At 44.8% G+C, this 13,612-nt stretch overlaps 1 protein-coding gene across 2 annotated transcripts in view; it reads right to left on the bottom strand.

The window, feature by feature from the left end:
• Positions 1-13,612, bottom strand: part of LOC146175531 (sulfotransferase 1B1-like) — a 206,541-nt gene that overhangs the window by 82,260 nt on the left and 110,669 nt on the right. The gene's annotated exons all lie outside the window — the stretch shown is intronic.

Raw genomic sequence — 13,612 nt, 5'->3', positions numbered from 1 at the left:
ACTCTCCCTTAAATGAAGAAACGGTCTCCAAGAGATGGTAAGCGCAGCCCAAAGCCGCCGTATGTCAGCTGGGTAGATGAGATTACATTTTCTTTCCCAATCTGCACTTTGCGGCATTATGAATGGTGAGGGCGATATGGACCGACCAATATGGCACCCTCAACATGACTATGTATTGTGTTCCTACGCGCCAGTAGACCACGGTGTAAGAATGTGACTCAGTCACCTTGTATGAGCGTCATCCTGATTGGCCCTATCGCCCTCACTTTTCGTTGTGCTGCTAACAGCTGGTGAAGCAAAGTATAGTAAATTTGCAATATCCGCGTTGTGGATAGTGCAGAACTGAGTTAATTGAATGTCAACAGGAGAACTTTTTGTCCTCCACTGGACCTGTAAGTGAACTTAGGTGATATAATATAATACAGGCGGTTATGGGGGGGGGGGGGGGGGGGGGAGTGATTGCGCCTGTTTGAGCAACGCACTTCTTGATTCTTTTCTTCCGTGGAGAACCAGGAAAGACAAGCAGTATTTTACGGGCATTTTATCGATCGGAAGGTGGCTCTTAAGTCCGCCCTTGAGTCGCCTTCTATCGAGGATTGAGGTGGCTTCTGGTGCCATTGTCGAGATTAGTTTGGATTAGATTACACGGTTTGACGTCCAGAAGGGACACCCCAAGATGGAATCCATGGTGAAGTTTCATAACTGGACCACCTGGAGCTCTTTACCGTGTACAGATATCGGACAGTGCATGGGCGCCTTGAGCTTTGCCATAATTGAAACGCGGTCGGCATCGCACCCACGTCCCCGGAGTCAGCAGTCGGGCACCCTAACCACTGCGCCACCACGGCGGACCACGGGCAGGCAAAAAGAATGCCCCTTTCTTAAATTTCTTGCCAATGAAATGCATTAGCAGAGGCCTCAATCCTTTCTCTGACGGGCAGTTCACCAACCAGCGTGGACATGTGCACGAAACAAAAAGGTACATCGGAGCGTGTGCTACCATGAATATACCCTGCGATATTCTTTCTTCCTTACTGTCTTCTTTACCAACTCAATTCAATTGAGTTTTGTTTTCCAGTTTTTTTAAGAACTCTGCTGCAACACAGTTCTGTGCTACGTGAATAGGCATTATAATTTCGAGCAGCAACTTTGAATTGACACTTACTTCCATGCCTTCTACACGCACTTTTGTTTTAACCAGGCATTCCCTGGACAACGAGCAAAGCAGTCTACCACGTCATATAAAGGCACCGGTTGGTTGTTTCTGGAGCAAAAGTGAGTATTGTTAAATACTGCTTGGTTGTCAGCATTTAAAAAGTGAAACGGTTCCCTTCTCAGTTCTTTCTCTAAAACGCGTACACCGCCATGGTATTTCTCATTCATTGGCAACTGTTCAGCCCCGCAGTCATATTCGTTTCATGTGTTCTAACAAATGTCTGCTAACGGATGCTTGAACAGACCACAGGAACGGACAATACCGTAACGGGAACGAACACCCGATCCTCCTTTTTCTGCTGCGTTCGAATAGGGACTATGCACCAACGTCAGAGTGGTGAGCAGTTTAAGGTGCATATCAAGACGAAAGACTGGCTGTAAACATATTTATTGCCTTATTATCACCTGCTCCGGCTTGCACTGCTGGAGCTGAGCCCTGCACAACAACATGGCGCCCGTTATGTCATGTGAATACCTCTAATAGCGTATCCAGAACAGTCCACCGGTATTGGGTAATTCGGCGCTACGCTGAACCACCTATTGGTTGCGGAAATCACTAAGCCCTCGACGTCGTCAGGGAAGAGCCGTGCTCATTGTGGGCGCAATACGAGCACTACAATCGGGCTATGCACACTGATACGAGCGAAAGCACTGTGAAAAGCAAGACAGCGTGACTGTGCTCTTACCGCACTCTCGAACAATGGTCGACGTCAGGCGCATAAGAACACATTCGCGCAGGGCACGCGATCTTGATCGGCCCTCTTCACCCTACAATATATAGTGGTGCAAACCTGTCGTGAAACGAAGCACACACACAGGCACACCGATGGTTGACGATAGAACTTAGCGTCCGGCATCAAAGTCCAAAGCTTTTCTAGTGGGACCTGAAATCGGAGAAATTTCAGGCGAAACATTCCTGGACATAGCCCTTCCGCTGTAGATCGCAAACATCGCAAATGAAAAAAAAAAGTTTGTAGCAGACCAAGGATAACGAATGAAGGCTATTTAGTGTCACCCAACTCTAACTCCAACATTACAACATGATCATGTACCATGTCGCCCGGGAAGGATGCCGATCAAACTCGGGCATCCCTCGTAACTGAGTCGTCTACGTTTTTTCCAGCCGAACAAATCCTTGGCGGCGTTTTACGCCGCAGTTTGACCTGCAGCACCAATATGCTCCTAACGCGGACCTGGATAAATTTTAGACTTACATTTTAATACAGAAGGCTCCAAAACCATCCTCCATTAAAATATGCCCAGCAAAACCACCTGCAGTAAGGGCTAAATTCTACTAGAGCTGCACTTCCCATTACAAGTATCTTTCCTCAAAAAGCGAAACCTATGACGAAGCGAAAACTATGACGAAGTCGTAATACCCATTCTATAACCAAGCAATAGTTCCCACCAAATTCATCGAGTAGATGCTAATATCAATATGAGTACTAGTATATTTTATTGTAGATCGATTTCTGAGATAGCTATGATGGGTAGCAAGTTTACAGGACTCGATCGACGTCACGGGAGTCCTAATTATCGCAGGGCCTTCTGCATACTTCGATGGCCAATCGTGTGGCGCTTGGCGGCCACAGCCTACGACGGGCCTCCGAGGGAAGCCAGTGCAGAGGCACGTCCACGATAACACCGTTTTCATCCGATAGCGATAACGGGGCGAACAATGCGTTAGAAGGACGCCGTTCAAACGCCAGAGACCTTTCTTGGTGCGGTCACTGAAGGATGGGAGATAAACGGAACTAATAAAAGGGTTAGCGTAATAGTACCGTTAGGACGGGCGCACCGATAAGGACGTCGCTGTCGTAGGTGTTCCACTGGTATACTGACAGCCACGGATCGGAAACACTTGTCGCATATATCAACATTTTCAATGTCAGACATCTGGGTACAGAGGTACGCTGGTTAGACAAAAACATGTACCCAGTGATGATACTCTGTATTTAAGCTTCCCAAATATTTTATGACATGACGTCATAGGCACAGGCTTCTAATCAAAGAGAAGTAATTGATTAACAAAAAATTCGTCATAAATTAAACGTAGCTCTTAACGATGATGTTCGTGAATTCAGGACTGTGAGGCATCAATGTTGTCCCGTCGCGGTAATACAGTGCTTATGATGCCCGACTACTTTGTTTGAGTACCCGAGTTCGATCCCGACCGCCGGCGGCTGCGTTTTCGATGGAGGCAAAATGAAGTCGTGTCTGTGTGCCATGCGATGTCAGTGCACGTTAAACATCCCCAGGAGTTCGAAATCACTCCGAAGCCCTCCACTACGGCTCCTCTCAATCTCAATCTCAATCTCTCTCTCTCTCTCTCTCTCTCTCTCTCTCTCTCTCTCTCTCTCTCTCTTTCTCCACTTTCACTCCCACCTTCCGCGGGTCAGGTGTCTGCAGAAACAAATGTGACAGATACTGCGTCTTTCCTTTCCTGTGAACCAATTATTATTATTACTGGCTTGGTTTGGCTTGGTTTGTGAAGTTTAACGTCCTAAAGCGACTGAGGCTATGAGACGCCGTAGTGGAGGACTCCGGAAAATTCGACCGGGGTTCTTTAACGTGCACTGACATCTCACAGCCCACGGGAGCCTTGCTTTTCGCCTCCATCGAAAAGCGGATTATTATTATTATTATTATTATTATTATTATTATTATTATTATTATTATTATTATTATTATTATTATTATTATTATTATTATTATTATTATTATTATTATTACTATTATTATTATTATTATTATTATTATTATTATTATTATTATTATTATAGTGAGGTATCAGTGCCCCGAACTGACTCAGATTACAAGAGGCACATTTGAAAAAGGCTCGGGAGTAATTTACAGCAGCTGGGATTCTTCAATGAGCGCTAATAGCTCCCAGAAAACGGGCACCTTTTGCGTTTCGCCATCATCTAAATACGGCTGCCATAGCCAAGATCGAGCTTAGGATCAGCTCCCGAACGCCAAAGACACTGACTGACCATGGCAGGTCTGTCACGATGCCACCTGTGGCCATTCTGAAGCTGCAACCCAATTTTTTGGTGAATACTGGTACGTTATTTGATGGTACTTAATGTTCGAAAGCACTTTATACTGCCAATATTCACCGTTCACATTTATTCCTTTCTTTCATATAGTAACAATGAACTATCGCCAGTTTTCACCAGAATGCTGACAATGTTGCACTAAATTCGGTCTAACACGCACGTCTTCTAAACATGACACACTGATTGCACTGCAACATTTCTCACGGCTCACATGCAATGTCGCTTTATGTAACCGCCGAGCAACTAAAATGAAGCCAGATGTGAATGAGGCTTTCCTATGTGTGCGAGCTGTGGCGATGTTTTGAATGGCTGATAAATATTAGGGCAGAAACTTTTGTTCACTTCTTCAATAAACTGAGCCTTGTCACAATGGATTAACATTGTATAGAAAAGCATAGGAGGCGCTCGTGGACGCTGGAGGCGGATGGAGAATCATCGGCTCCGTCCCCTGCCAAGGCGACAGATTTGCTCACAACGCCGCTACAGAACTGCAGGCTTCGATGTAGAGCTTCCTAGGTCAGGTAAGTAGTTAGCACTATTGCATAAGTGGGCAGACGTAGGACACGCTGTAGCATGCCTGATTCTCCGAAAATATTTCGCAATTCAAAGAAACGCCCACTGAACTGACACAGCTTGTAGACATTGTTGAAAGGTGTGTCCGGCGACAACGCACATGTATCGAGCGTTGTCGTGATGATTTAAAAAGATACCAGCTTCAAAACGTTGTTGCCATCGTTTTAATGACCTTGAAATTGCTCGCAAGTGGTTTAAGAAGGGGCGCCTTCAATCCTGCATTTTGAAATTTAATATACTTTGAGATCTTTTGCTGACACTTGTTTCGGTTGAACGTGCCACCGCCCACACCGCGATCTGAGAGGAACTCCGGCACGAACTACAATGTATTTTGATTATATGCATTTCCGAGGGTAGTACCACCAACTGTTAGCCCCCCTGTCGACAGCAGCGCCACTCTTAAAGCTGGGCCACCAAGTTGTCTCAGTCGCTAGCTGAAATAATCAAAAGCGCTGCAGCAAAAAAATACCAAATTCGTAAACCTTTTTGAGGAACCATTCTCCACTAGTATCAAAACATAATTCCTCGTCCAAACGTTTGCACGCTAAGCTCTGCTCGCTACCTACATTAAATGAACTGAGGTATTTAATCACGAAGCAGGTACCTTCTTACTGCGCCTTTTTTAATCGAGCTCCAAGAGGTCCATGTAATCTCCGAGGATATCACACGCGCTTTTTAAGTACGTCATTGCCGCTGTGGTATTCAGACCAGCTGAAATATTTGCTTGCTGAGGTGTGCGGCCACTGATTTGCGCATGTTGCTGCACCAGAGTTATGAAAGACGTTGGCTCGTTTAAGGACAATCGACATCTGCGCGAATGCAACTGTGCACAGGACCACTGCAAGTGCACACTAACATTTGCATAGGCGCACCTTCATGTGCGCCCATGCAGACAAAGCAGTAGGAAACGTTCAGGGGAGCACTTGAGCTTCGCATAACGGCAGCACGCGATTACGGCATCTACTTCTAGTTACACACACACACTCATTAGAACAGAGTCGGAAGATCAAATTTTGCGTGAAACGCCGTCGGACATGCATATACGCCCTCCCTCATCCCAAGCCGTACGAACGTCCCATGCATGGCCTAGTCGGTAGCGTCTCAGGCTCGCAAACCAAGAGTCGTAGGTTCGAATGCCACACGAAACATGAAACTCCTGAAAATGTTCTTTAGGCGCAAGCAATTTCTTTACAAAGTTAAATCAGGTCAGACAGGTATCGGCCTGTACTCCGCATTACGTGTTATGTTTTATTCCACTTTCACTCCATTCGTGACGCCACGTTTCACGTGAGCGTTGCGCTGAGTTCGGACTTCCAGTTGTGAGATCATAGGGGCGTGACGTCATGACCTTTTACTGTTTGAGGGATTAACGTCTCAAAGCGACTCATGCTATGAGAGACGTCGTAGTGGAGGGCTCTAGAAATTTCGACCACCTGGGGTTCTTTAACGTGCACTGACATCGCATAGCACACGGGCGCCTTGCATTTCGTCTCCACCGAATAGCGGCCACCGCGGCCGGGATTCGATCTCGCATGTTTGGGCACAGAAATCGAGCGCCCTAAACACTGCGCCACCACGTCGGTGCGTCACGACCCTTGCGACCAATGCGATTTTTGCTTTGCAACGCCGACGCCCAGATTTCTGTGACACGGAGCCTTAACCCTATCACATGAAATGAGCGGACACAGGAGACCGGAGAATAAATCTTGAAAATGTAAGCTCATAAGTCATTTCATGCATCAAAATGTAGAGTAGACAATATGATGTGATTCAGCAAGTGTGCTTATCAGTATTGATTACAGATATTGGTCATAAGTAAACGCTGTTTCACCTAGTCTGAATATTTTATGACAGTGAACTTCTGGAAACCGGACCTCGGAGTGTTCTTGATGAAGGGGTGTCGCAGGGTCTATCATTAATGAAGGATGGAAGTGCGTGGTAGGTGAAGGCTCCTAGGTAGGATATTCTTATCAAATGATGTCCATTGGAGGCGAATTTAACCGCGGGCCTTGTCACTCCAACAGTAACCCGCAACATACTCCCAGTTTCTTGCTAGGAAGCATGTGCTGCCGTCGCCTTAAGTATATCCGATTGCGCTGCTGATGGAGGTCCACATCACCACGCGTTAAATGGCTTACAGAGTGAAGTTTAAGCATAGGACAAGAACACTTGTGCTAAAGGTTTCCGACCAGAAGCAGTGGATGTAACGAGCTTGCTGGCCTAGCCATTCACAGGCCAATGAAGTCGATGGTCAAGCCCGAGCCCCCCTGCGACGCAAAAGGTCCAGACCAGCAGAACTCGAAGAGTTGCACCGTATCACCAGCTTCGAAGTCTCCCCTGACTCGCAGGCACGGTAACGATTGGTTGTTGTGAAAAGAGCGGCTGGATAAGGGGGGTCGCCCTGTGAACCGTTCCGAGTGCAGATGAACTCGCGGTACGTGCTGAATCGGCGTCGAGAAAGACGAGGAGGAAAAGACACGCCCGACGTTGAAACGCCGAAGACGCTACTCAGCGTGCTTTTGCAGGTCGCACTTGCGCATCTTAGAAGCTGCATGCGATGTCGAAACCTCATAGTGGATCACACTGAACGCAATGCGAGTTGACAAGTTTGGGGTTCTGCAGTAGCCATTCGTCCAGTGCCCAGTAGCAAAATATGAAAAATCCGCAGGAGCATCTAAGTTTCGCCGATGCAACAAAATTATTATGCTGACTTCTTTACATTGCTGAATAAAACTGAGTGCACTTAATTATCACTATGCCATTAAAAGGTTTTGTCATTAAGTGTCTTTGCTTCAGAAGCTAATGTTGCCGGCTTGGTGCATAAATCAGAGAAAGCTCTTTGGTGTTGACTGACTAGCCCCCCACCTTGCACGTGGCCACCTGCCGGATAGTTCATGTGTTAACCACCTCCACGTTCAACATTCCTACCCAAGCGTGTGAGCCTCCTTCATCGCCTCCCTTGTAGTTCTTCCCTCTCGCAGCGACCTTTCCGCCTCATAACTCTCTATCCTACAAGTGGAATAGGCATTTCCGTTTCCACATTCTTCCTACCGCAAGTAGCAGGTATTGTGCTATCATGTTATTTTGCTATCATTGTTACTGTCTTCATTATCGAATATATCCTTTAATTTACACGGCCCCCAACATCGGATGCCACAATACTTTTCTCACCGAGCTACTAGTGCAACCGCATTAACAGCAGCGGCGCGGGAGTATTCGAAATTTCGAATAACAAATCGAATATTCTCCTATTCAATTATTCGCGCAAATTAAATTGTGTATGATCAAAATCAGTCTAAACAAACAAAACATTATCTAAACTTTTTGAAGTCATTGCGAATAAGCGCATAAACCTCGAGTAAGGCCGCGGTGTTTTTCGGACCTGTGTTTAGCTAGGACTTCGCGTTTTGCGGTGTGCCTGCGGCCACACAGTGTACAATTGGGAGGATCCATAATTTTTGAAATTAAAGCACCCTTTTTTTTTTTCGCACTGCTTTACATATAACCGCCCAAGATTTTATCACCCACGCAGTGAGCGTGAGGGCGCAAAGCGACGTCATCAGTGGCTAATCTGCGAGGCATAGCTCGCCAGCAAGCGCCGGCGAAAGATATGTCAACTCACGATCATGGTCCCGCTCTCGGGGCCTTTTGCGCCAGCCTAGTTGCATATGACCAAGACTGTACCCTTGCCGTCATTCTTGAAATGACGCACTGCCCCATATAAACCAATCTTTGGTGTTGGTAGGCTAACATACCTAGAACAGTGGCGCAACGAGGACAAAAGTGTTCTGTCCTCTGTTATGAGTGTCATAGCCCCTCAAGCTGTTATTCTGAGGTAGGCAGACAACCATCCGATGTGTTCTAGACGCCTTGCGTAGCTTTTGAGGGCGTTTTTTTTTAATTAAATAGAAACAAGAATAAACTAAGACAGCCAATATCAGTTAGTAATGCTCGAAAAGGACAACTGAAAGGAATAATAAGTAGTGCTCTAAATTCTACGTCGGCGTTTTGCGTGAATATTTTACGCTTAAATTCTGCGAGGTACGTATGGGATTACACTTTCGGTTCTAGCTTTAGAAGCGCATTATATGAAACCATAACTCTATAAAAGTTCATTCCGTAATTATTTGGTTTCTTGGTTAAATACAACTTTAAGATCTTATTGTCTTTAATGTCCTGATTTTTCAAAACCCCTTACCTTAGATGCGAAAAGATCATATAAGAACACCGGCAAAGGCGGCGATGTTATAGACAAAATATACACAAAATACTTATGACACCAAGCCATGCGATCGTGTTGAAATCTACTATCACTGCTTCCACACAGAAATGTTCATTGCTTTCGGTATATTTCATTGGCCGAAAGCCAACCTGAAAAACTGGTCGGATGCAAATGAACTGAGTTCCAAATGCGCTAGAGCTCCATGGTGGTGGGTAATTTTTTGTGGTTTTGTGAAGTTTTTGAGTTCCTGAATTCCACCACAGTACTTGTGATGTTTCTCTTCTATACACCTTGCTGTCAAATTCCATCTGTCGATTTCATGTAGGGGGGCAAACGTCAGTGAAGCTGGGGTTGAAGCTGTTCGCTTCGTCTCTCCAATTTTTATTAAAGGTAAAAGCTATTCGATAAGAAAAAAGAATAGATCTAGCAAGAGCAAATCACTCTTCACGTCTGGCTCTTCTTCAATGATATATCGCCTCGCGAGCGTGAATGATTGCCCACGTTTTGTTTTCATAAAAAAAAAAATTAAGACCGCTACATTGTTCCGATCGTGTAGGCGCTAAATCCTGTGAGAGTGAACGCTGCGTTTATTACTGAGCGCAAGGTTTATCGACATTCCCAGAACTATTACTGATACAAACACCATAAAGTGGCTGGAACGGATGGAAGACAGCAGTGCATGCCTAGTAGGGTAGCGGCAGCTGTTTTAAAGGGAACGGTTTATTTTTACGCTTCGTGTAATTCCATACGGGAGAAACCTAAGCGCTGTCCTTGTATTTCGCGGCCCTAGCGAACAACACTGAGCGACATCTAGCTGGAGTTGGGTTTTACGGTAGAGAACAAAACTGTTTGCTCAGTCCGTTCCTGACTAGAGTGCAATTGTCTTTCAAAGGTATGGTCGGGATGTAACTGAGAGCATGACGTGAAAGAAAGTGCTGGAACGAAAGCAGACATTAAACACAACGCCGACACTGAGAGAACATTGGCTCGAAACGAACAAGGTTCGTTGCAAAACATAACTTCTGAGCAAACATTTGCGAATGGTGCCTGGGATAAATTTCGTTCAAAAAGATGGATTCCTCAACAATGAGAGGCCGCGCTGATGCAATGTTTATTTCCCCCTTTTTACTTTTTAACAACAAGACAGGCTTCTGGGAGCACATACTCACAGCGTACCTTTCACATTTCGTATTCGAAAGCCAAATGTGCGCATGGCCGCTAGGTGATCCTGGGGAATTGTAATTCGGTAGTGCGCAATAAAGACAAAGACGGGGCGGGACGAGCCCACAACCCGGCCTGTCTTCTCCTACACTTCACATTAAAATAAAGACCACAGTAGTTACTTCCACAAGGATGAACTTGGGAATGTGAACGAACGTTCCAGTTATAGTTCATCCGACGTATACTTTAGAAACATCACGAAGACGATATCCACTGTCTCACAATTATCTGTCAAAAAAGGGGGTATATAACGATGTTGCCAACTAAGGGCGCCTGGTCCAGTGTTAGAGAGCCGAGCGAGCGGAAACTCTTTTCCCGGCTGAACGGCGGATCAACATGAATAATGAGGTCACGAGGCAGACTCTGACAAGAACCATTTTTAGGCGAGCCGCTTAGATATGGCCTCCGGTTTGCTGACGATGTAGCTCTTACAGTCGACAAACTAGCATAACGCATAGAAGCTTGTCTGACAAGTTTACATTGCGGTTTCAAAGCCCATCGTGAATGTCGCAGCTGGCTGCAGTGCCTTTCCAAGCGTTGTCCTAAGCGTAGAATGGCCAGGGCTGTTGAGTAACTATTGGCGTCCCAGTGCAGAAACCATGTTGAGAGAAAGCACTCGCGCTACAAACGGGCGCTGGCGTGTGGCACTCTCATTGAGGTCACCGGTTCTCGCTGCCGGGTCCACTGGGAGCCCAGACGTTTGATGTGGAGTGCGCTTTGGGCCAAGCTAAGTTGAGAGTAGGCGGACATGTACCTGCCATAGGGGTAAAATGCCGGCAATGGGCGCTCTAAATTGTTTTAGATACTGTTATTGGCGTTCCAAAGGAAACACCAATAGATCAATACACGCGATGACAAAAGTGCTCGCGTTTTCAGCTCAGCGAAGACCTGAAGTAGTGCAATAGACTACACGTTATTCAGTCAGGTATGTATATGCTGCAAAACCATGGCAAGCCTACACTGAACGCGCGAACCGTTTGCAGCATTTGGCCAGAGTAGGTGTACACGACAATCGATGAAGTCACTCTATCGAAAATCACAGCAGAAAGGTTTTCGTCCTTGAAACACGTTTTGCGTGTAGTGTTTTGAGGCAGGGCCTGGTAGTAGTATCAAAAGAGGTTATCGCCGCAACGCCAGAGTTTCTGACAAACACCAGACTTTTCGTATTATTGCGCACCCATGTAGCCACAGAGCCTGCTGGATTATACTACAAAAACTCTCTGGGTCAGGACGCCTAATATTCTAATATGTACCACATATTAAAACAGCCGCTTTCCCATTTATGACTAAACACAGCGCCTTCATAATATTAACGGCCCGCAGACGTGGTAACAAACCAATATCACAGTGTTCCGACAATGACATATTGTGTTCATCCTTCAAGGTCTTAAAGGGGCTCCGATTTTGAGTACTTTCCTAATCTCGTTATCGTGATTTCAAATCGTCCTCAAAAGCAGTTATCTAATTCGATGTGTAGCAATTAGGTTCAATTAAAAAACTGCAAATGCTTCCGTTTATTTCCTTATGAGCAGCTTCAACTGTATGATGGAAAGGGTCAAAGAAGTGCCGTTTGAGCTCGAACAACTTGAAACAAGTATTCCTTGAAAAAATAAGGTAGCGTTTAATAGAATCATTGTCCGGACAAAGGCTTTTTTTCTCACTTTTGTCACAGCTGAAACTTTATTAGCGTATTCAGCCGTGGGGAGTTTGGGGGAGTACGTGAAATAAATGTGTTTGCGAGAAAAGGTCATGACCGCATGGTTTCAGCCATTGTTATAGCAAGACGATTTCGCGTGTATCTATAGCTAATTTCGTACAATAACGAGCGAACAAAGACAGTTTATTTCGGAAATGTATGCCCACGGAAAATAACCAAACGGTACACTCTAAACAGGAATTGCCCTATGTAGGATGTTCCTTAGCGTGTTCTCTATTATGGGTAGGGTATGCTGCACAAGCCTTAGGACAAATTTGGATGACTAAATATACAGAATGCTAGTGTTGTCGATAAAGCTTTAGCTTCACATGAAATTACGTATGATATGATGCAGTTAGCAATGAAATTAGGCTCTATCCTCGACGCTAGAGACGTCTAGAGACTAGCAATCAGAAAATATTTAAATATAAAAAGATGTTTGTAACTGTAACTGCTTCGAATGTTTTGAAGTGAGAATCTGTTTCCGTTGCCTACCGTAAGTATTCCATATCTTTAGTGACAAGAATTTGTCCCTGGGTTTGGGTAGAATAACTAGCAAATATAATCATTATCATCAGCCTGATTATACCCATTACAGGGCGAAGGCCACTCCCATATTTCTCCACTTAACCCGGTTCTGTGCTAGCTGCATCCACTTGACCCCTGCGAACTTCTTAATCTCATCCGCCCACCTAACTTTCTGCCGCCCCCTGCTACGCTTTCCTTCCCTTGGAATCCAGTTTGTTACCCTCAGCGACCATCGGTTATCCTCTCTTCGCACTACATGTCCTGCCCATGTCCATTTCTTCTTCTTAATTTCCACTAGAATGTCGGTAACTTGAGTTATTTCTCTGACCCACTCTGCATGCTTCCTATCTCTTAATGTTACCCCTACCATTTTTCGTTCCATAGCCCTTTGGGCTGTCCTCAACTTAAGTAGAACTCTCTTGGTTAGCCTCCACGTTTCAGCCCCATATATGCAAATATAATATAATATAATATAATATAATATAATATAATATAATATAATATAATATAATATAATATAATATAATATAATATAATATAATATAATATAATATAATATAATATAATATAATATAATATAATATAATACAATATAATATATACAAATATAATGGAGTGCTCTTAATTGCTTACAAGGCAATTTACGTTTAGATCATAAGCACCACAAGCTGACGAGAAGCTCGTGAACGTTGACGCGTGTTATAGAACCCAGTGGAATATAATATATGTGCTGTTGCATGCTGAGAAGGATTTAATGGCAGCGTATGATATGATTTGTAATAAATAATTAGCCATATATCAAATTTCTTCAGTTTTTGTGGCCAAATTACGTCTGACTTCGTGGCTACAAAAAAACTACCTAGTTTACATCAAGAAGTTAAATGCCCGATTGTGATACTGTAAAACCGCACTGTAAACCGCTTCATTCGTGTGTCGTCTTCCACTTGTCTCTGTCTATCAAGTAGCGCAGTATTCCACAGTAGGTCAGATATGTTTCACCTTGTTTAGCGCCGTAGACTGCTAAGGCTCTGTTAAGAATTTAGATGTCGACCCCGTCCAGAGTCTGTACGCCAAGCTGCCATAGGCACCCTGCAATGA

This window comes from Amblyomma maculatum, chromosome 10 (assembly GCF_055883805.1).
Source record: "Amblyomma maculatum isolate TAMU_Amacu chromosome 10, ASM5588380v1, whole genome shotgun sequence".
NCBI classification, from domain to species: Eukaryota; Metazoa; Arthropoda; class Arachnida; order Ixodida; family Ixodidae; genus Amblyomma; species Amblyomma maculatum.
The sequence above is the reverse complement of the archived record's forward strand: the minus strand, read 5'-3'. Positions and strand labels throughout refer to the sequence as shown.